Source organism: Cygnus atratus, chromosome 8 (assembly GCF_013377495.2).
Source record: "Cygnus atratus isolate AKBS03 ecotype Queensland, Australia chromosome 8, CAtr_DNAZoo_HiC_assembly, whole genome shotgun sequence".
Taxonomy (NCBI): domain Eukaryota; kingdom Metazoa; phylum Chordata; class Aves; order Anseriformes; family Anatidae; genus Cygnus; species Cygnus atratus.
In genome coordinates this window covers 2,989,295-3,011,827 of record NC_066369.1, presented here as the reverse complement: position 1 = coordinate 3,011,827, position 22,533 = coordinate 2,989,295, and the positions used below count along the sequence as shown (strand labels likewise).

The 22,533-nt window shown below is 35.3% G+C and overlaps 1 long non-coding RNA gene across 2 annotated transcripts in view; it reads left to right on the top strand.

Moving 5' to 3' along the window:
- Window positions 1-22,533, top strand: part of LOC118243736 (uncharacterized) — a 59,935-nt gene that overhangs the window by 6,152 nt on the left and 31,250 nt on the right. The gene's annotated exons all lie outside the window — the stretch shown is intronic.

Here is a 22,533-nt window from a genome sequence, read left to right as displayed (position 1 = left end):
TCCCACTCTTTCTCAGGCTCTGTCCCTGCCAACTATATATGTTATTTATTTATTTATTTATGTCATTTGGCTACTCCATCACACTTAGGAATATTGGGAGGATAAGTTTCTTTCAGTGATCCACCTGTGGTGAAGTAGGCATTGTTGCCTCAAGGCTCTGGTGTGATCACAGACAGCAGTGCTAGTGTTTTCACTGTCAAACCATCAGTGAACCAAATAGGGCAGGGTGACTTTTCCCATCTCCAGTGCAGCTCTAGCGTAGACGAGCAGAATGTACTGCCCACAGCCATTAGAATCTGCAGCACCCAATGTCTGCAGCAAGAGAAAAGTAGAAATGCCAGTGCGTGAACTGGTTATTTGGGGGAATTCATGAGTATACAGAAGTTTTGCATACAGGTATGCAAAAAAAAAAAAAAAAAAAAAAGTCTAAACAAGGCTGAATGTTCTGTAGAGGGGAAAATCAGCATATACCTATACTGGTAATATCTACTTTTGTAGTTCTTAGAGAAAGTCATTCAGTTAGAGCAGAATTGCAGCAGTTAAATGGCTGAGAAGTATTAACATTTTTAAGGCTTTTGATTCTGCTTTTGTCCTTCCTACCTGTTAGGTCTAATTTATCTTTTCAGCTACCAGTCTTTAACCCACTGTGCTGTTATCTTAGTTGATTTTTCTAGATATATAAAAGAAATTAATTTCTGCAATCTGTAAATAAGCAAATTTTCCTTCCTGCTACAGATGATGCTATGTCCTGAGCTCTCACTAAAATGCCAGTGAATAATGAAAATTGTATGTTTATATTTAATATCCATTCTCATTTAACTGTGACTATTAAATATCTGCCTGGAATAGAAAGGATATTTATTGCAAAATAGTGAAAATTCTGCAGGTGTTTTGCAGTTTTTAGCTATATCAACACCTAGCCTTTTATTAAATAACAGCAATATTATATTTCCCTTATTTCATTACATTCTTCCAACATCGTTATGTGCGTTATTTTTCACAAATGCCTAAATAAGAAATGCAGTGTATTTTGGGGCAGCGTTGTGGAGATATGCTTTTGTGAAACAGACTCTTGGCCTATGCTTCCACCAGGGGGCAGGACGAGACAAAAATTAAGGACTCAGGGAGGGGGTGGTGATGGTGGGCACGTGGGGGGGAACGGCAAAAACAGCCCTGCTTTTAGTATTTGTTCCCTTCATTTTCTGCAAAACCACAATCTCTGCAGCAGTATGACTATCTGAGGAAAGCAAGTTCTCTCTTTTTGTTCTGTAAACAATTCTTGGCTTCTGCTTCAGTGAATATGTATTACTGCTTCTGAAACACTCTGTCCTCACAAACATAAGCCCTATGATCTAGGTACAGAAGCATTTTAGTATTATATAAAGCTATATAATAAATCTGTATGTCTCCCATATTGTAAAACAACAACAACAACAACAAAACAGTCAAACAAACAAAAACAAAAACAAACAATAACAACAAAAAAGTGTGGTGTTTTAAATCTCCTCTGCAGCATTTTAGCTATTATTTTTCTTGAGCACAGTTTGAAGATAATTCTGGGCACTACAATTCAAGACCACAGGAGTGTATTATCCTTTGTAAAAACACAGTAGCAGGAGCCTAAGGCTTATGCCATGCCCAATTACAGGAGGACTCTGACGTCTTAAGTGTTTCTTGTGTCTAGAAATAATGCAGCAGACAGCCTACTTTCTAAGATACTGTAGAGACCCACTTGTGCAATGATGGAAATGGACCGCTGACTGACGACTGCTCAGCCCAACCATAAGCAAAATAGCTGTGAAGAGCAAAAATTACATTTGTTCATGTAAAAGTGGATGTGCTTGTAAGGAATGCTGTTCATAATTAATTATAGCTTAATCCCAGATGATCCAAATACTCATCTCTGAGCAAGAAGATCGTGCAAGACTTTCTAGTAATTACAGTACAGAATTTAGTATCTGTAAGAGGAGATGAATCATCTGAGAACAGAAATATATCAACTAGTTCCCAGGCTGCTCCAAACCTATAGCTGAGGTGAGAAGCCGGTAGCTGTTACCTGTGGGTGTCTGTATATTATTGTGCACAGCCATGATTTTACGTGTATGCTATCAAAGAGGTACTAATGACCAGGCACCAGTAATCACCAAGCACCAGTAACCATGGTGAGAGTGAACGAGTTTTCATTCATCATAGCTTTGCATAGGAACCACAAACTGTTCTACCTCTTTGCTTTGGTAGTGAACAGGTAGCTTTAAATTGACAATGTGCTTAGCTTTGCCAAAGGATTTCCCAAGCTTAAGGGATGTGTTTCTGCCTTCACCAGCAAAGCAAGGCAGAAGAAAAGGGTCTTTTAAGACCTGTAATGAAAGACTCCACAAACTTGACTGTCTCTGGAGCTAATAGAATTGTGAAACGATCTTTAGTTATTTTCTATATATTTAGATGGAATCCAAGATACTCTTAAAGGTTAACAATTGGATTATGGTAACTTCCCCTTAAACTGATGCAAATATAGTTATATTGAAATATTATATTGAAATACATATATGTATTACATAGAGGCATATATGAATATAATAACATATAATTACATGTAGTTTGAGCAACATATATTCATTTATATTGGGTATAAGGAAGAAACTTTTCAAGACGAGGGTGGTGAGATACTGGAACATATTTTCTAGAGAAGTTATGGATTGCCCATCACAGGAAGTGTTCAGAGTTAGATTGGATGGGGCTTTAAGCAACCTGATCTAATGAAAGATGTTCTTGCCTGTGGCAGGGCTTTGGATGAGTTGATCTTTAAGAGTGCCTTCCAACCCAAGCCATTCTATGATAATTTATATGTGTATAAATTATCTATAATTATATTTATATAAAATTTTATTTCTAACATCAAGTGCTATAAGCAATTTTTGTACTATCATGCTAAAACTTCTTCAGAAAACTCTTCCATTTAAGTGCAGAAAAATAATGCCTTGTATCAAACGGATGTAGTCTGATAGGAAAAAGGGAGGTAACTAACTCAGATTTGCTGAGATGATTTTTTCCTATTCCTATAAATAGACTGAAAAGAAAATATTTAACCATTATTACCGGTCACATTCATTCAAAAATCATGAGTCAAACCCTGAAAATGATATCAAAAGCATTTGTTAAGATTCCTTTTATTTCCCTTCACTTCTGCTTATAGTTGCATTTGTTTCATGTTTTAGGCTTTCCCCACTGGCTACTGCAGCTAAAAACTTCATAAAAGAAATAAAACCTGTGATTTGTCACAGACTTGTCTGAGTTTGTAACTGGGGTAATGTGCCTGTTTCCCCACTGCCATAGTGAAGGGGCAGTGAGGGAACCTCTGTCTGAGTATGTTATTTCAAAGGGAATGAGGTAGCAGAGAACAGATGAAGGTCTGGGTAAGGCAAACAGTGAAAAAAGCACTAAAGGGAAAAATTTCCTCAGGCATATTAGTATGCACTAACTTCCAGAGGTATAAATATCTACACAAAGTACAAGCCAGAAACAATACTTTTACTATTTTTTTCCCTCAGTAGAACAATTCAGGAAATGTCTTTGTGGGAGTTTCACAGTTGGCTTAAATTCAGATTCAGAAAGTTTTCAGCTAAAAACATTTGGCAGAAACCAAAATTCTAAAGCGGCTGCAGAGACCGTTCTGTTTTGTCAGTGGTTTATATCTCATTTTCCTCCCTTGGGCTTTCCAAGGCTGGACTGTGCAGAGTGCTCTGGTGGTGGTAGCATAGCTTCACAGTGGAGCTACTCAGGAGGCCCCCTGATATATCTAATTGCTCTGTATTTCCACATCAGATGATAAACTAGAACAGGTAGTATGTGAATTCATAAATATTTACCTACTAGGCAAGTATAGTTTTGTCACATGACAAGGAAATATATTAATATGCCTACAGAATGCTTAAATAATAACAGTAAGTCCAGGCTCTGAATTATAACACTAAATCAGAATCTGGTGAGTGAAATAAATTTATGGGGTTAACCTGGATGCAACAGAGATCAGAATCTGCCTCAGAGTCAGTGGTAAATAAAAATCATGAAAGGATTCACACTTTTGTCATAAATGCATACATTTCTTGAAGGTGTGTGTTTCAGTGACCAAACCTGCATTTTATCTTACTGGAAGCTTAAAATACATAAATCTTGTTTTTAAGCTATTTAAGATTATTAGATAATGTGAGGTATTCAGAATGTCAAACCCAGACCACCTATTTTTTTTTAAAAAGTCTGCAATCTTAGATGAATCAAATGTCATGATCTTAAATTCTGAATGTGATTCTGAAATGTATTTATCTTACTATGTTTTATAAGATTTATTAGATAATTATTAGAGACACTAAATGTCTCTTGGGAACATTCAGTTGATATGTTTCCAGTTTCCACTGGAAAATGACAGAAAGAAACTGGTATATGTTTGCTATTCACAATATAGTAGAGTTCAAATGCTTTTTTTTTTTTTTCCTGTTTCATAATACATTCTTGATTTTTTAGATGTCTAGACCATCTTCATATATATGTATATGTATATGTATATATATATATATATAAAATTTTTCGTTTGTTATTAATTCAACATGATTGATAGGAGAAGCTAGGGGCTGAAAGTTAAAGTACCCTAACTACAATGGAAGGAAGATCAGGGGAGATGAGTTAATATACATTGTTGTGGGTTGTTCCCAGTGAACAGATTCTGATGAGGTGTCTTGCTGGTGACAGGAGTTAAGGAGCGCTTATGCTGCTGTGCAGCCTTTTTAGTTCTACTGCAGCTACTTTCAGGCATAAAAAGTGAAAGTACAGAGTCCATCTCTTTGCACCAGGGTGACTGCAAAAACATAATCTGACCTCAACTATGTTGCTTAGATACAATTGATTAATGTGTTATGGATGCAATTTGCATTTTTTCTAAAGCAAAACATGATATGGAATTTCCAGTTAGTTTGCAGCAAATTATAAGTTTTAGGGAAAAAATAGTAAACTGAAGAAAAACTGAGTGAAATGATATAAATGTTGTCCTTGATTTGTAATTATGACAGTTAATTCAAAGTTTCTTCAAAGCCTTTCATATATGTACTGCTTTTTCATCTGAGAATCTCAACAGTGCTAGAAACATTAATTAAATAACCTTCTTAATAACTCCATGAAGGAAGTTAGTTATTATATGATACTCATTTAAGAGTGATAAAACAAGGCAGTAAGAAGTATTATACATAATGTTAAATATTTTGGTAGTATCTGAAGTGTGAATTCTGACTGGTAGATTTGGGATCTATAAACAGTCTACAAAAAATAGCCACCTGTGGGATATCTTAGTTTAAGAACAAGAAATCATTTTCTGATCTTGATACCCTTGGACTTTTAATTGTTGGACCAAAAAGCTGTCAAACACATTAGGTGAATAGCACTCTGAATTTCAATATCTACAGGAACAGAAGTAAGTACAAATGCCTTTTGTGAAGAAATAGCTTCCATTTGGTATTCTGAACTTCTTTGGACCAAAACATTCCAAGAAAGTCTTGGAATATTAGTCTAATAATATAATAATACTCTCAGGTATTTTTCTAGAATTTAAATTACAGACAGAAGCCTCAAAACATGAGTATAGCTAATGACTTATGTATCTTCTAGTATCTTTTCTCGCAGAAGTCATCTTTTCTTTTGAACACTGGCTTGAGGAAACCTGAGTCATTATTTTTAATGCTAATGTTAATAATACTGTGTACTGTATGAATTCTTCCTGACGTGAAAGTGATATTTTGGATCATAAAAAAAGATAGAAATGCTGACAATGTGGTAAAAGATGATGTGGAATCTTTGCTGTGTTTTAATGAAAAAATAACCAAAACCCTCAGGGTCAGCACTTAAAGCTTATGTGAGGATAAATTATATCCTACAGGAGGAGCATGGAGAGGAGAAGGAACTCCAAAAAATTCCTGTAAGGCAGATAAGGATGATTATTTAAATTTATTGTTACATTCAGTGACAACTTTTGTTATACTGGAAAGAAGAAAAAAACAACCACCAACAACAAACAAACAAAAAATGAAAACCCAAAAAAAGCTCACAGCAAAGCAGAGGTTACAGTTATTTCTCCTTAGGTGCTTGTGCTTGAGTTTTGATCAGATGCTTTGACTCACTTCCTTTGTCCACTAAGCTACCGGCAGGTTGTACAAGCCCAGACAGAGGGGGGAAAAGACAATCTCTGTTTCTCTGCACACATGTAGACTGATTTTGGAGTATGGAGATTCTTATAATTTGGGACTAGTCATCTGCAGCTTCAGTGGACCATCCAAGCAATACCAACCGTCAAGTTTGCAGAGAGGACCCAAATCCATGGTCTTTCTGTGGCCAGGAAGAAAAGAATGGAGAACCATACAGCTCCAATATACATGGACTCTCGTTAACCAGGCAGTTATGAGGGAATGGATTTTGGTAGATTTCCATATTGTCTTTAGTAAGTAATGTCCACACTTTAAGCATGACCTTTGCATTGCTGAAAGAAGTGGCTAGGAAGTTAGCTGATTGTCACTGTGTGATAAATTGACATGCAGCCCCCAAGAGCTGTAGACTGCTCTTGGCTATGCTGCTGTGCATCCCACAGTGTGCAGTTCCTCCCTTGGTGATCTGATATGGCCTGATTTCAGAGCTCTTCAGCATTGATTTCACATGTATTCATTTTACTTCTCAGCCTCATCAAGGTGTGAAATTAGACACTTCATTAAATATCTTATATATACAATTAGTTCCAGCTAAGAACCCTGATGACTGAGAGAAAATTCTTTCTTGGGTGAAAAAAGTGCAATGTAGATGCAATGTCCTCTTTTCTTGGGGGATACGGGAATGCAAAGTGTGAAGATAATCTATAGATAGATGGATACATATTGTGGGGTTGGAATCACCTTCAGATTTTTTTTTTTGCTGTATCTTTTATTTCTTCTATAACTTTAGTTATGATGTGAAACAAATATGTTTAATGTTGGTTTAACTGAGAAAACAGAAGAAAAGAGAAAAAACATAAATCTAACAGAAAGGCTATAGATATGCTCTCAGCTTGCAGATATCTTCTTCAGCACTGTTTCCATGGAAATTTTTATAGTGCCTGGAGGGAGTGAAGTGCAGGTCACAGATCTGCAGAGCTACAGTAGGCTCTCAGCCCAGTTAGGATGAATCTGACAGCAACAAATGGGCATATCTTTGAATGGAGCAGTTGTGCTTTCAGAGGAAAAATTTAATCTCTTATAAAAATGTGTCTTTGAAAGAAAAATATTAATCTCTATGGCAGTTTGGGGTGAAATTGGAACCAAGAGCTGTCGGTTTTCATAATGAAAGCAGTTTCCAAATCTCTTCACTTTACTCCCCCTCCCCTTACTACTTGAAGTCATTAAGGGCCTCATCACATTTATGAGAGCAGAATTCTAAGTACCATTTTGGATAATCACTGGGTATTCCAGTTTGGCTAATTATTTTACTTGGGACACACTCAGACAGAGCACCTAAAAATTTTGGCAAATGCTGTGGATACTGCCAGTCATCAAGAAACATACTATTAGTTTTATTTATATTAAAATATATTTTAAACAATACACCTAAAAATGTAAGGAATATATATGTAATTTTTTCTCATCCCAAAGTTACAAAAATATAATATATAAATTTCTGTGACAGCCTTCCATGAGAAGGAACGCTTCCTATGAAGAATTTGTAAAAAGGGGTGAACAGACATATGGACCACAGTTTGAATTGAAGTATGAATCCTTCATTTTGTCACAAATTACCTTTAAGTGTTAATGCAATGTTAATGATTTTCTTACCTCTGTCTTGCCAAGAAAGAACCCTTAGGAGCATTTGACATATACAGTATATAACGAGGCTAACAATGAAGATAGATATTGACCAGCTCTCATTTTCCTGAAACAGGATGGTGACTGCAGTATTTTGCTCTGCGTTGGGTTGCAGTCAGAACCATATAAAATGGGAAAAATGGGATGCAACTGAGTGTTGTTCATTAGTTTTCAGATACACTGCAGAAAGATAACAGTCCCTTCCAAGTGCAATTGTATTAATTTCAGCTGTTTATAGTTGGTTTTCTGGAGGTAAGGTCTATGTGAATGTGTTTTTTTGTTTGTTTGTTTTTCTGTCTGTGGTTACCACAGCATGAATCTATTATTGGCCTATTAGAAGGGGAAAAAAAAAAGTGAAGATGTTGTAAGCTTTTCCTCTTTAACATTTTTAATATTCTTTTTTCTTCTTAACACCAAAGCAATTTGTTATTCTCATTATTAACTCTTAAAACAAAACAAAACAAAAACAAACAAACAAAAAAAAAAGAAAAAGGAAAGTAATTTCTTAATCTCTTTCCTCTTAGTTTATTAGAGAATAATGAATACCTTCCTCTACTCCTTGCATATTAAGATATGCCATGGAGTTGCCTATGGCATATAGAGGCTGCCTGCGTACCAGATACTGTGGAAGGAACTACAGTATAATATATAATAGTGAAGATTTTTTTTTTGGAAAAAAAAAACAGAAACAGAAACAAACAAACAAGCCCCCATAGCATACCATTTGTTTGTCTAGGAATTAATTTTTTGTATAAGCAAAACTTGGGGTGACAGCATGCCATGTCTGCTGCGTATATCATGCAAGTAACTTTTCTGATGTCCTAAGTGCACTGACAAGTTTAAGTATTGCAGAGGAAGGTTTCTTTTTATTTTGAGTCTGTCTATCTTTCTTTTTTTTTTTAAGTTTTTTTCATTGTCTAAAATTGTCTAGAATGAAGAAAAAAATTTCTCTTACTGATCCTTCTCTTTATCTTCATTTGACTGACATAATATAAAATAAGCTCATCTAGTCTGTGTGTCTTTCCTAATCATAGCTTCTTAAAGAGAGGAAAAAAGTATTGAATTTCTGTCTTTTGTTCCTTAAAGAATCTCTTGATCCATAAAACCAATTCCATACCAGCATTATGAAAAGGTGCCTACACTTTTTTTAAATGTACTTTCCAACATCTATTCATTTTTTTCCTTTGGAAGACACTCCAATTAGCACAGTTCAATTAGGCAGGCCTCTTTATCAACTCAGGTGTAAAAATCTTAGTGGTGTCTGCTGGCTGGAGGTTAAATATTAACCACAGCCTAGAAATTCAACACTCACCTCATTAATCCATTTGAAACCATCTGTCATAAAAAAAATGCAATATGCCACATCACTTTTTTTTTTTTTTTCACTTTTGGCATCTGCCCATTCTTTTTTAATTTCTGAGAAATGTGTTTTTAAATTCAGTAATTTTGTGGCCATGCTTTTTTCAGTTTGGATATCTTGGCTGTTATTTATTAAGATTATGTCCACTAAAAGAGGCTCCGCTTTAAATCTTCTCTATATGACAGTAAACAGTTCTTCCCTTGTTGTCATATTTTCTTGTTGGGACGGACTGTTCTGAACAGCCGTGTGCACAAAGCTGTTCTCCCTAGGAGATGCTCTTGGAAAAAAGAAACAAACAGAACAAAAATGTCCCATATGCTCCCTTCTTGTGCAAAATGTGTTCAGATTCCCACAGTGGTATGGACTGGGTATGAGATGGATTGAAATATCTTAAATATGCTGTGATCTGTCCATGCATTCTGTGCTACATTCCTGTAGGCATGGACTAAACACAGAGAGCACTAAGTGTTGTGAGCCTTTCCCAGAAGGTATGTGGTGGTAAATGGAGGATCATCTATATAACAACTTTAAGAGATTTGTCAGATAACAATTTCATCTGTTGTTACTTGTGGCGTTATTATGAAGTCCTATACTAGTTTACTCGCGAAGTCTTAGTTTTACTTTGACGGGAGTAAATGTTATAAGAACAAGATGATCTTAGAGATCTTTTCCAACCTCAATGATTCTATGATTCTAAGGAAAAGCACTGATGCACTATTATGGCTGCCTGAGCAGGTCACACATGTATCTCAATATTCCTTTACATTCATTAGCATACTGGGATCCATGCTGATCCTTTTGTATAGTAACTGGAAAGTAACTTATCTTCTTCACAACAAACAGGATGGACTACTTCACTTTTCCATAAGTTTTTTTTTTTTTTTTCTCATTGTGCTTTGAGGCTGTTTCTTGATAAGAGCAGGCTTATGTCAGTAACAGTCCTCTGAAAAATATGTTTTTAGTAGAACATTAGTCAGCAATACTGTTTTTGCTGCAGGTCTTTTATACAGGCTTGTTCGGCACCATAGAAAACTCCCTTTTCCTGCTGCAGGTAGAAGTAGAAACATAATGTTTCTGACTATATTTGGCCCTCAAATTTCCATGTATATGATTGCAGTGGGAATTTGCTAGTTGTTTGCTTATTTTATGATCTACAAGAATCCTAAATATAAGCAGCCAGAGCCCAGAGATCAAATAACCCTATTAGATCTTCCTATTATGCTGGTGTCCATATTCTTGCAATTGCATAGCTTCTACGTTTGTGTTTCATTATAACAATACTATAGTAAAGCTAGATAGTTTCAACTCCAATGTCATGATAATGTTTTGACATAATACAGCTTCTTTATTTTATAAATTGCTAAGAGGTGTTTTTTAATTGATGCTCACTGAGCAAAAAGGTGTGTTAGTTTAGTAGCCGTTGTCGGCTCTGTGTAGAGGCCGAAAGGAATTGTCTGCTAGAAATTAGTATGTTGGTTAGCCTTACAGTTACATTAGAAGGGGCAGTCTCCCCTGATGAAGACCTTGCAATCAATTGCATTTTTCTGAGGTGGTAATTGAAGCTTAACAATTGGGAAAAAAATAATCAAAAAAAAAACAGATTGGCATTGATTACTGTGGATTTCCACAAAGACCTGTGCTTACTTCTGAAAATTTTCTAGGCTAATTGGCTACCATGGCTTTTGTTTTCAGTTGCATCCAATAAGCTTAATCTCTTTGATTATTTTATTTCATGGAAGTGAAACAAGTAACAAAAACTGTCTTTTCAACTGACAAGTAGCTGCATGCTTATCAGCCAAGCAGAAGTGTACTGCCTATTGGTGTGGCTAATGCTTTTCGACTCAGTTTTGCACAGTACTGTCTATTTATTATTATTATTATTATAGACAATGAGGCAGAGTGAATCTTCTGAAATGTATTTCACAGGATTTACTTTATAAATGAATTTAACACAATTGTCCCAAATTTGGTAAGAACTCTGAGATGGACATCCCTGATGAAATATTCAGGAGAGAGTTGATAGTTCTGTACTGTTCAGTACTAGCCATTAATATGTGGTAGCTTTGCAGACATACATTATACAGTACCTGAGATTTTCTTATAGCACTTCAGCTTCACTGCTCTTTCTCTAGAGCCTATTTCACAGCAGCTCATGCAGAACCATTATGAACAAACATCTACTCTTGTGTTTGCATAGTCAAGCCCTGCAAGCCTGAATGAGAAGAAATAATAATTATTCTGTGGTTTGCTGCACTTGCAAGGGGTACTTGTTTCTATTGTCATTCTATCTTTTTGTCTCTCTAGGATTTTGAAGTATCAATGCAATAGCTTATATATGTGGGCAACATGAATTCTAGGCAAATAAATAGTAGACCATCTTTGGCAGGAATGCGTATTTAAGAGGAAAAGCACTTAATGTAAGCTGTAGTGACCACAGCTAATGTAGGTACATGGATGTGCCAGTTGCCTGTTGTCCTGCTGGAACTTAAAACTTACATGTTCTGCTACAATCCTGGGATAATTATGCAGCTCCTTGACACAAATGGACTTGGTCAGTCCTTAAACAGTGTATGTTTGCAACGGAAATCAAATGCAATCAATGCTCCTGGATTCTGTTAAGACTGACACTGAAGCACAGGAGAGAAATGTGTAGATAAATTATGTAACTGCCTTCAGCTCGAATCGGTAATAGTAATTGCATGTGGAAGTGTGCAAAGCAGGTTTGTTTGTTTGCCAAAGCCTTACTCTGCACTTGTGCTAAGGACTTTTTTGTATGAACTATCTGTAAATAAATATCTGGTCATTCGGGCTGAAAAGGCAAAAGTAATCAGGAATTGTTGATTTATTTCAACTGTATTTCTATATTTGTATTAAATGTTACATAATAGTATCTGAAACAGAATTCAGATCAAACAAAAAGTGCTGAGGCATCCTTTAGTGTTTTTGCTTTTTAAATCTCAAATTAAATAAATTCAGACTTCATGGGTTGAATAAGTATGCAGTGTGTATATATATATATATATATTTTTTTTTCTTCCAAAAATTGACTTTTAAAATGCCTGAGGGGGAAAAATGAAGAAAATGTAAAGTTTTTATTTTTCTTGGACTTGTAATTCCATTCACACTTGCATTCAGTCTGGCTGTGAAGCTTGTATGAGAGTGTTGGTAAAATCCTTCTCATAACAGAGGTATTGATGTGCTTCACAATCAATGAAGTCTTAATGCTTCCCTTTCACATTTAGATGCACCTGAATGTAAGGTTAATTATGTATATATTTTACATTAAGATCTCAAGTATTGAAAAGTAATGATAGTTATGTAATTTTTTACATTAGAATTTTAACTCTCTAGATAGGTTTCTTCCTTAGTAAAATAAATAAATAAATAAATAAATAAAGTGGAATATGAAATAACACTTTTTCCAGGACTGAAATTTGTATGTCTTTAAGGATAAAGAATGGTATTGAAATCAGAATGGGACAAATTAATTCCTTACACACACACACACCAGTGGTTGATTTCCTAAATCTATTATTAATGAATTTCAACTGTTTATATCAGCCCTGGCTGTTGTAAAACGAATTTTGGGATTTATTTAATAAGAGTAATAAATAGCTGTTGAAAGGCAGTTCCAAGATAATTTCTGGAGTCCTTGTTCAGCTAACATCAGTGGGGACCTTGTTTAAATGAAGAGTGGATTTGGTTCAAATAACAGCCACACAAGAGGTAGGTCTTTTTTTTTTTTTTTTTTTTTTTTTTTTACTGTTTGCATTTACAAGTTGGTTATAAGAGCTACAATACATAACAACACACAATGAAATTACATGGGAGCTTAAAAAAACTGAGTGCTGTATACAGTCTCGGAAATTTTATCTGAGCAATATGAATGCTGTCTTGCAGTTCCATTTAGGTTGCTGGCTTTAAGGCAATAATTTTATGGGTATGTACTGCACAGGATGTAGACACACCTGTTGCTGCACTATACCAGTGCTGTTTGTAACCATGACAAAGAAGGGAAAATTTCAGATCTCAAATGGGGTAGAGTATACCTGGTATTGCATTCCCCCAGTCCAGTACATGAATATTACTTACTACAGCACTATCTGACAACATGCAGTTTCTAACCTTACCTTATTTCCTACCCCTTGAAAATGAAATCCTACCTGCTCAATTTATTTATTTATTTATTGGGCTCTACAAAATAAATATTTTGAGCTCTGACATAATGTAAAAGATTGTGCTTGCTTCCAGAATGCACTCCTGATTTCCAATATAAATGCCAGCTAATACGTGTGTTCCAAAGACCTGCATGCCAAATATGTTGGATTTGGAAATAAATTTTCCTGCCAACTGCTCTATGCTTAGCCTGTTTTTTTTTTTTTTTTAATTTTTTTCCCCCCTCAAGTGATTGTGCATTTTACACAAATGCAAAGATAAGCAATTTAGTAGGCTTTTTGTGTATAAGATACTCTACAGGCAACTCACCTGCTGGAAATGAGGCTATTCTACATTTGCAACAATTTTCCCCTCTGCATGTAACTTTTATTGCACAAAAGGCATGATTGTGGAGATAGAGTTCTTATTCACTGATGCATTTGATGAAGAGCATAAAAACAGGATTTTGTATACTGCTTAAACCAAGCATCTTTTAATAAAAACAATTTCTTTACAGCAGGGTAGGAAATTGTTTTCCTATTAATCCTATAAATGTTCACCATTTAAATGAATTTTTATTGTAATGAAATTTGTACTCTTGAAATTATTAATGAACTTAAAACATGAAAAAATGTGGTCAGGACAATTAAAGCATTTAATTCGGATTCGGATCATTTGGGAAAGCTTAATTTAGTTTTATGCTTATTTTATATTATAAATTCAAATGCTTGGTTATGAGAGAAAATTTTAACCAAAAATAGTGTTTTAAAAAAATCAGTGTAAGCTATTTGGATATATATGTATGGTGATTTCTGTATTTCTCTTAAATAAGAAAATTGCTGAAGTGTCTCATTTCCACAAAATGTTCTGGTTCTGACAATGCCATACTTTTAATTCACAATTTTTAGACAAAGGATTCTCATCCACCTCTAGTACAGATGTTATCCTCATATCCACTTCTGTTCTAACTAATACCAGAGTTGTTTACTGCAGTATGACTTTTGTTGATCTTTATAGCAGTATAATCACCAGAATATCATTATATTAAGTGCAGTTTAGCCATGGCTTCATTTTCCAAGTAACTGCTGGGGTTGCTGCTTTAATGTTTTGTTTGTTTGTTTCTAGTTTTCAGATCCTTCCTAGCAGAAACAGAAGGGCTAGAATTATAGTTGTATGTGGGTATTGCGTAGCTGTATACTGTGACCTGCACCCCACCTTCACATAGAAGGTCACCCACAAACTAGCTCTAAAGTCTCTGTTCTGCAGATATTCCTAGTAGTTTAATTCATAAAGTCAATCAGGTGTCATTATTTTTTCCTCACTTATATTTAAATCATGGTTCATCCAAGAAAAGTGAAGCTCCAGTCCCTTGCTTAAGCATTCACTTAAGAATTGTTACTTAAATATTTTACAGAGGATCGGTTGGCTGAAGTAGGACAAGCGAGCTTCAAACATACCAAATGTGTTCTACCTCAGAAATCTGTTCTATTTCTGAGGCACCTCTGCTTGGTTTGTGTGGCAGTGCTGGATTCTCCTCAGAACTCACTTCTTAGGGCTCCATGGCTTCTTATAGCACTACCCCTATGCTACCTATGCTGATGCCATGCTGATTGTGGGAATAGGATAATTTCTTCAAAGAGTGTTTTTGTGCCGTTGTGACAGAAATGAACCTATAGATCAGCACTTTTTCAGGCTCTATAGGCTACTGAAACCAATGATTTTGGTAGGTTCCCTTCAATATGTACTAGATTGGTAAAGATCTTAAATTAAGAGTCCCCAAACTGACTGATGTCAAATTCTGTTGAAGAATGATATGTAATCGAAGTTTTGCTGTTTCATACCGTAACTTGGTTAGCATTTTGTAGGTATTACAAATCTTAATCTTCAAATGGATTAAGTTTTTCTCATGAACACAGTGGGTCAGAATTTGTTCTTCTTGGCTTAGAATTAAATTATTAGAGAGAGGATTTCATGTAAATCCTTACTTAAGGGTGTTAAAGATTAAAGTGAGTTCTGATTAGAATAAACCTTTCAGTCTCTCCTCTCTGGCCCTCACAGCTGCCCATAGGTAACATCTTTTAAGAAAAAGCATAGGCAGATTTTATTAGTTCATCAGAGCTTGTTGGGACAGCATGCTGTGAAAACCAAATCTATAATGGCTTTAGGCTATATGGTTCCCTGAGCAGGGAATCATAATCATTGTGCATTTGCCAAATGCTTGGGAAAGTCCTGGAATGACAAAATCTTGTACAATAATTATAGTCTTTCCTTCTTTCTTTGTCTGATCCTTCCCAATTCAGATAGTCCTCTTTCTCTCTTTCTCTCTTTCTCTCTTTCTCTCTTTCTCTCTTTCTCTCTTTCTCTCTTTCTCTCTTTCTCTCTTTCTCTCTTTCTCTCTTTCTCTCTTTCTCTCTTTCTCTCTTTCTCTCTTTCTCTCTTTCTCTCTTTCTCTCTTTCTCTCAAGTTATTTTCAAAATTAATGCAAATTCAGGTATCTAGATTTCTTAAGAGACAAGTGCACACACACATACATGTTGCTAGCATTTGCTTGCATTTGTAAAAGCCTCAAAGGTCATTTTTATATACAGACTGTAATTAAAATTAAAATAATTAAAGCTGAGGGGCTTTGTATACTGCATAACTCTCCTCCTTAGGTATGACATTTTTCTTAGATTGTAAAGGTGACCCTGTGCCCTTTCACCAGTGCCAGGAGGCTTACTGTAACCTAGTTTATGGACAAACGGTTGAGGTCAAACCCAGTATAGTATTAATATCGAACAATTTAGCTATTAAATTACATTTTACTTTCCACTGTGACTTTGAAGGAAACAATCAAGGCTCCTAAAGCATGCCAACTTAATATAAAATTACTTTAGCTCTGTTCATGCCTGTGGTTACAAGGAAGGTAGGTAAAAACAAATTGCACGCTCACAAAAGCAGAAGGGAGAATGCCTTTTCATTGGAGCTCTGGGTTTCAAATGGATTTGAATGGATTTCACTAATTTTTTAAAAATTATTTCCTTCTCCATAAGAAATCTTAATAACACCAAATGACTTAAAAATAGTAATTTTAGGCTGTGTCGTTATGGATGGGTGGATAGATGAATATCTGACTGTCATGTTGCATATGACAGGCACCTACTCTTACAGAGCTGTCAGGCTTGTGCTTTTAGTGTTATTGTTTCCAAAAAGGATTGCTGTTGTTATGAGAGGTCTTACAGTAGAAGGCAGAAGAGAAGGAATCTGAAATCTCTTTTTGAGCAAAGCTGAGGGTTCAAATGCCATGTAGTCAAAAAAATCACAAACTTTCTAGAGCACTAAGAAACTGTATGCATAAAGTACTGGGAAGAATTTTTTATGTTAATTTTTGGAGAGAAATATTTAAGTGTTGAAAACTTTGATGTTCCCGTACACATTGCATCTGATTTTTTTTTACCTTGTACTTTTTGTAGTTAATCATGAAAAATTTATTCAGAATTTGTGGTACTTACTCATGTGTGACTGTGAGAGAGACTGCACAAACTGAAGGAAAAAGGAGAATCACCAAACTTGTTTAGAGACTGTATCATATCCTATGCTTTATTTCCTTATTCTGGCAATGCTGAGAACATTGTTAACATAGGTTTATTTAAAAATAAAATAATCCTTAGATAGAAATTTATATTTGGGCTGTGATGTGATAAATTTCCTTACAGCTGAATCTTGGGTACCACAGCTATAACTTGGGCACTACAGTCTTTTTGTCACTTGTATGAATTCTCACTTTTAAGTGACATACTGTATTTTAATGACCACATTTGAATAACACTCACACCCTGACTGGAGATAGTGAACAACAGACTACTGTGGTTTAGAATAGGCTCAAATTGCAGTTGCACTTCATTTTTTTAAGGCAGTAGGGAGATGCATCTAAATGAATTGGACTTGTGGTGTGCTGGCGATATACCGCTCTGGTCTTGATTTTCCAGCAATTTGTCTTTAATTGAAGCTACTGAGAGTTTTACTACTGGAAGAAAATTGTATCTGTGAACTGTTTTCTGGTTTATGCTTGACTACATTTGTATATTATTTCACAGCAGGCTGTTTATGTCTGTACGTGGGCCCTAGCCTGTCCTTCATGGATGAAGTCCATGGAGATATATTGTGGTATCTGCATAAGCCTCTGGAATTGCTTAGAAAACTTTATAAATTACATGTCATATCTAAATGAACCCTTTGGTCTTCCAAGGAAATAACTCACCTTAGTGAGTGTGTTGTATTTAGAACCACAGAATAAAAATATTGTTATTCTAGAAATTAATGAAGAACATGTAAAATCGCAGAAAACCAGAAAAAGAAAAAAAAAAAAACAGACAAAAAAGTAATATATATTGAACCTGTTGACTTTTCTTGTAATGTAAAGGGAAGCTGGTGTTATATCATCATGAGTTAAGATTTGTTTCTTTTTGCGACATAGACACAAAACTACTTAGAATAGCTTTGTCTGAAGTTTTGAGTGATTTTAGTGTGAAATGCACTGCTAAAAAGCAAGCAGAAATGTAGTGGTGAGGAGAAAGGTAAAATTCTTCATTCTCACATTATGGTGTGGAAACATTCTGCTAGTAAGTGGGAACTTTAAATCATGGGTACTTCCTTATATTGAATGACAACCCATCTGTGCTTCCAGTAGTTACGGTACTGAATTTTGTGATCAACATCGCTGCTGGAAGCAAGGGATTAGAATGAAGCTGGCAGCTGTGGGGATGCGGTAGGGGGAGAGAGAGAGAGGAAGAGGTTAAGAAATGAGGAAAGAAATCTAAGCAGTTGAAAGAAATTGCTGGTCTTTTGTTTTTTTTTTTCCTTTTTTTTTTTCTTTTCCTTTTTCTGCTATGTAGAAATATGTGAAATAACCATTGTGAAATTAAATGTGATTTCAATCTGTTATGAAAACATGTGAAGAAGTTTTAATCATTAGCTACAGCTCGAACCCATTTTAATCATAACTCAGACCAGTTAAGAGACAGCAAATGTTGAGTTTTGTAGCTATCACTATAAAAATGAATCCCGTGACAGATTTGATTTTAAGTTACAAACCTTTGATGAAGTACTAAATATTTAATTACAGTCTTGCTATATTTCATTAATTCAGTTCTGAAACATCTCAAATAAACCAAAAAAAATAACAACAAAAAAACACATTATAAACCCAACAACATCGACAAGAAAGAATACAAAGTAATATCAGTACTGGGCACTTTGCTCCCACCTTAAATCACTGTTCTGAACTGGCTATATCTTATGTCATCCATCTAAACCAAGGTAGAAAGTTACTAGGCTTCTGTAATAACATTAAATCTGCATATCTTTACATGCTCTTCTCTCCTCTAGCTTTCTTTCTCCTTCTCCCTTTCCCTTTTCCTTTATCTCAAGAAAGTCACTTACAGGCAGGTGTCCCTGCCCATGGCAGGGAGCTGGAACTAGATGATCTTTAAAGTCGCTTCCAAGACAAACCAGTCTAGGATTCTATGATACTACATTTGCTGCAAATGTTTTTGGAAAATATTGCTTTTAACAGTTTTAATAATGAGTCTGAGTAAGACTGGAGAATTTTCTGTGTTCACTTTCTTGCCTGCATTAAAAATATATATATATATATATATATATTTTCCTGCATATTTCATGTTTATTTTATCAGGTATATTATAAAGGTTCAAGCTGAATCCATAGGTTATCCTATTTTGTGAGTGAGTTAAGGCATGTTATGGGGGTACTATTTGCTCTCTTTATGCTGTGTTCAGATGAATTTTTGTACAGTTGCAAACTGTGATTATCCTCTCTTACTCTAGTATAATTTTATTGACACATTGGACATTAAGAATGAAGTTATTAGTTGGCGTAATTTATGAGGAAGTTTAGCAGTGGTAACATGCTATAAATGTGCAATTGAAATAGCTTCTGTTTGAGATTTCCAGGCACATGAATGTTTTCCCAATAGAACTGTGTGGATTCATGGAAACTGTTTAATCTTAAAGGGAACCAGACAAGCTTTAGAAAAATGAACTTAGTGTCTCTAATTTGTATGAATTTTACATTCTAGCTGTCAGAGGGATACACAGTGTATATTTGCTTTTAATCAAGTTTATATTTTGATAAACCTCTGTCTTTTAAGTAATAACTGGTTGAAGTAATTTTCTTGTGAATCCTTAATTTGCCAGGCACTTAACTTCTTTTATTGTTGCACTGTTGCTCCAAATGAGACACCAAGATCAGCTTTTTAATGATCTGTGTTTTCCAAGTTGCCTTTTAGAGGATTTCTGCAGGAGGATCTATAAACAAGGTTTCATCTGAAACTAGAAAACAGAAGTTGACATTAATATTTTGATGCAATGCTAAATCAGCTTGCAAGAGAAAACAGAGGTGGTAATGCATTTTTTAACTAATAGGAATACTGCAGAAATATGATGTCACATTTGTTCATTTTTATTCCTAGTGTCTTTCTTTTGCTTAATTTGCAATTACTCTTTGAAGTGAAAGGTATCATGAGAGTAACCTGGTTCATCAGAGGTATCACAAAATCTATGTGTGTTCATTTGTATAAAAAGAATGAAAACAAAAATTATGGCTCTATCATATCCTATGGAGAGATGAGATATTTAAGGACAGAGTTTTTTTGAAATTCTAATGTATACATATGGCATTGTGTCAGCTGCAGTTTTCTTAGAACCGAATAGCAAGAGTGGAAGGGCAGCAGCGTTGTACCTTTTAAAGCAGAAAGTTTTTATTGTCTTCCTATCCATGACTAAACTGTAGAAAAAAGCAAAAGGTGGCTTTGGTTTAGAATATCAGAGTCATTTAACATGCCTGTGTTAAATATAGTTTGAAGTAGGCCCAATGTATTACTTACAAAGGCATTGTTTGAGAACCCTCTGAACCACACAGTTGAGCAGCTAAGGTTTTTCTTATTTTATTGATATTTCTGTTTGGTCTTCCATATCTTGACAGATTTTTCTCCCTTAAACCACTCTAGCACTAATTCTTGTGACAATTCTGATTTTTTCTTTGAAGCTCTATTCAATTCTGACTACAACATAAAGAAGCACGAAAGTCTATTAACTCAAAGAACATTATAAAAGATGGGAAAACAGAGCATGGTACATTACAGATGTGTCTTTTGTATACCCTCCATAGCTGACAGGAAAGAATAAATTCCATAGACTTTGCTTATTTTACTGAATTACAGATGTGAAATATGCTGACGAATGATAGTGAGGAAATGGGGGAGGTGAGTCCTGGATTTACAGAAATGTTGATTCTTACAAGTCTCTTGAAATAGTCAGCTGGTAATTATGAACGCTGGATTTGCATTAAGCCAGGCCTTAATTTCAGGTAACACACCTATAAAAATGTGTTGATAGAATTGTAGGAGGGTACATTTGTATGGTACTGCCCTTTGTAATTCACGTATTTTTGGTGATATAATTATTTCAGCCACCAGGTGGATGCACAGCTATCAGCCTGTTCTGCCCTCAGCCAGGCTGCTGCTACAGAGCTGCCTAGGCAGAGATTTTTCAGTAAGCAGCCAATGCCTTCCCCCTTTCAAACTCTCCAACCTATTTCGGAAGTCAGTTATTTTTCCTCAGTCCATTTTGTGAATATGCTGTAGGTATTTCCCACCATCAAGTGAGCTTTTTGGGAAGCGCAAAGCTGCTCTATCGCACACTTTTCCTTTGATCTCAAGCAGAAATCTGATTTTGTAAAGTTAAGTAAGCTTTCTTTTTTTTCCACTATGCTGCACTGCAGTATTAAAAAAAATGCAGAGAATAAAAGCTAGGCATCATGGGATTTTCTCCTTCTTTCTGATATACCACCTTCCCAGTAGCCCTTTCCAGGAGTGGAATCTACACAGTTGTTGCTGTTTGGTTACATTAACATATTCAATACCTGCACTTGTATTTAGGGTAGTAGAAGTCTGAAAGAAGTTTGAACACTGAGACTGAGCTCAGGTCTGAGCTGCGTTCAGCCCTTTCTTTTGCTGTTTTGGGCATATAAGTTAGTAATAAAATACAATATGTGATGCAGTAATGGCAGTTAATTCTTATCTTGTCTAGACAGGGAAGTGGAGTATGTTAGTTGTATTTCAATTGTATAGCAATGCTTCTTACAGCACAGCTTATGCAGCACTCTCTTCAGCCTCTTCTATAGCCCCTGCATGGTATTGGTTAAAGCTCTGAATTTGTTTCATAAAGAACATTATGTTGAGATTTCATTTTAATTTAAAGCAAAAAAAAAAAAAAGGAAAAAAATGAACACATGAGCACATGCGTGTTGTGCCACTGTATTCATAGCATGAAAGAGAAGGCAGGCTTGTCAGGTCTGTCAGTTCAGACAGAGTGGATCACTGTTTTGCTTTTTGGTGGACTTTTAGGGGTTATCTTTGTTCCCTAGATCCCACTGTCGGCATTGGTGAACCAGATCTAGTGCGCAGTTGTTCATTACTGGCTGTAAGGCTTGCTGGCTGTGGTTTAATATGCATAGATCTGTTCAGAATGATGTTTCCAAGTGCATATCCTTCCAAATGGCAAGACATAAAAACAAAAAAATTCCAACCATTTCATGGAATGAATTTTCTCTGTGCCAGTTCTCTTCTTTGGGATCAAGATAATAAAACCACTAACCCCAAACATACAATTGATTTATTTAAAGCAGCCTTCCTACATTCATGCAAGCTTCTGAAATAAATGTTTCATTATTCAGCTACAAATGAAGTTTACAGCTAATATTTATCACCTGAAATACAAATGGGAGTATATAGGTTGAAATGATGAACAGGCATTTCACCTCTTTTTAAAAATACTTCCTTCTTTTTGCACTTTAGTTTTGATAGGCCATTATAGTAACACCCACAGAGTCCTTAGGATTGCTGTTACAAGCATTTAGAGGTAATGAATCCTTACTGCTGAATACATCTAGTAAAGAAGACTATGATGAGAAAGTAAATTAGAAGAAATAGAACAAACAGTAATTGGCCATGAACTGTGAAATGAGAGAAAAGAATTGGTGCAGCAAGAAGACGAGGTGATGTTAATGATAACAATGACTCACTAGATAATGAAGGGGAATTATCTGGTCATTATTTGACAGATATGAAAGGTATATGGAGGATGGAAGGGTAAA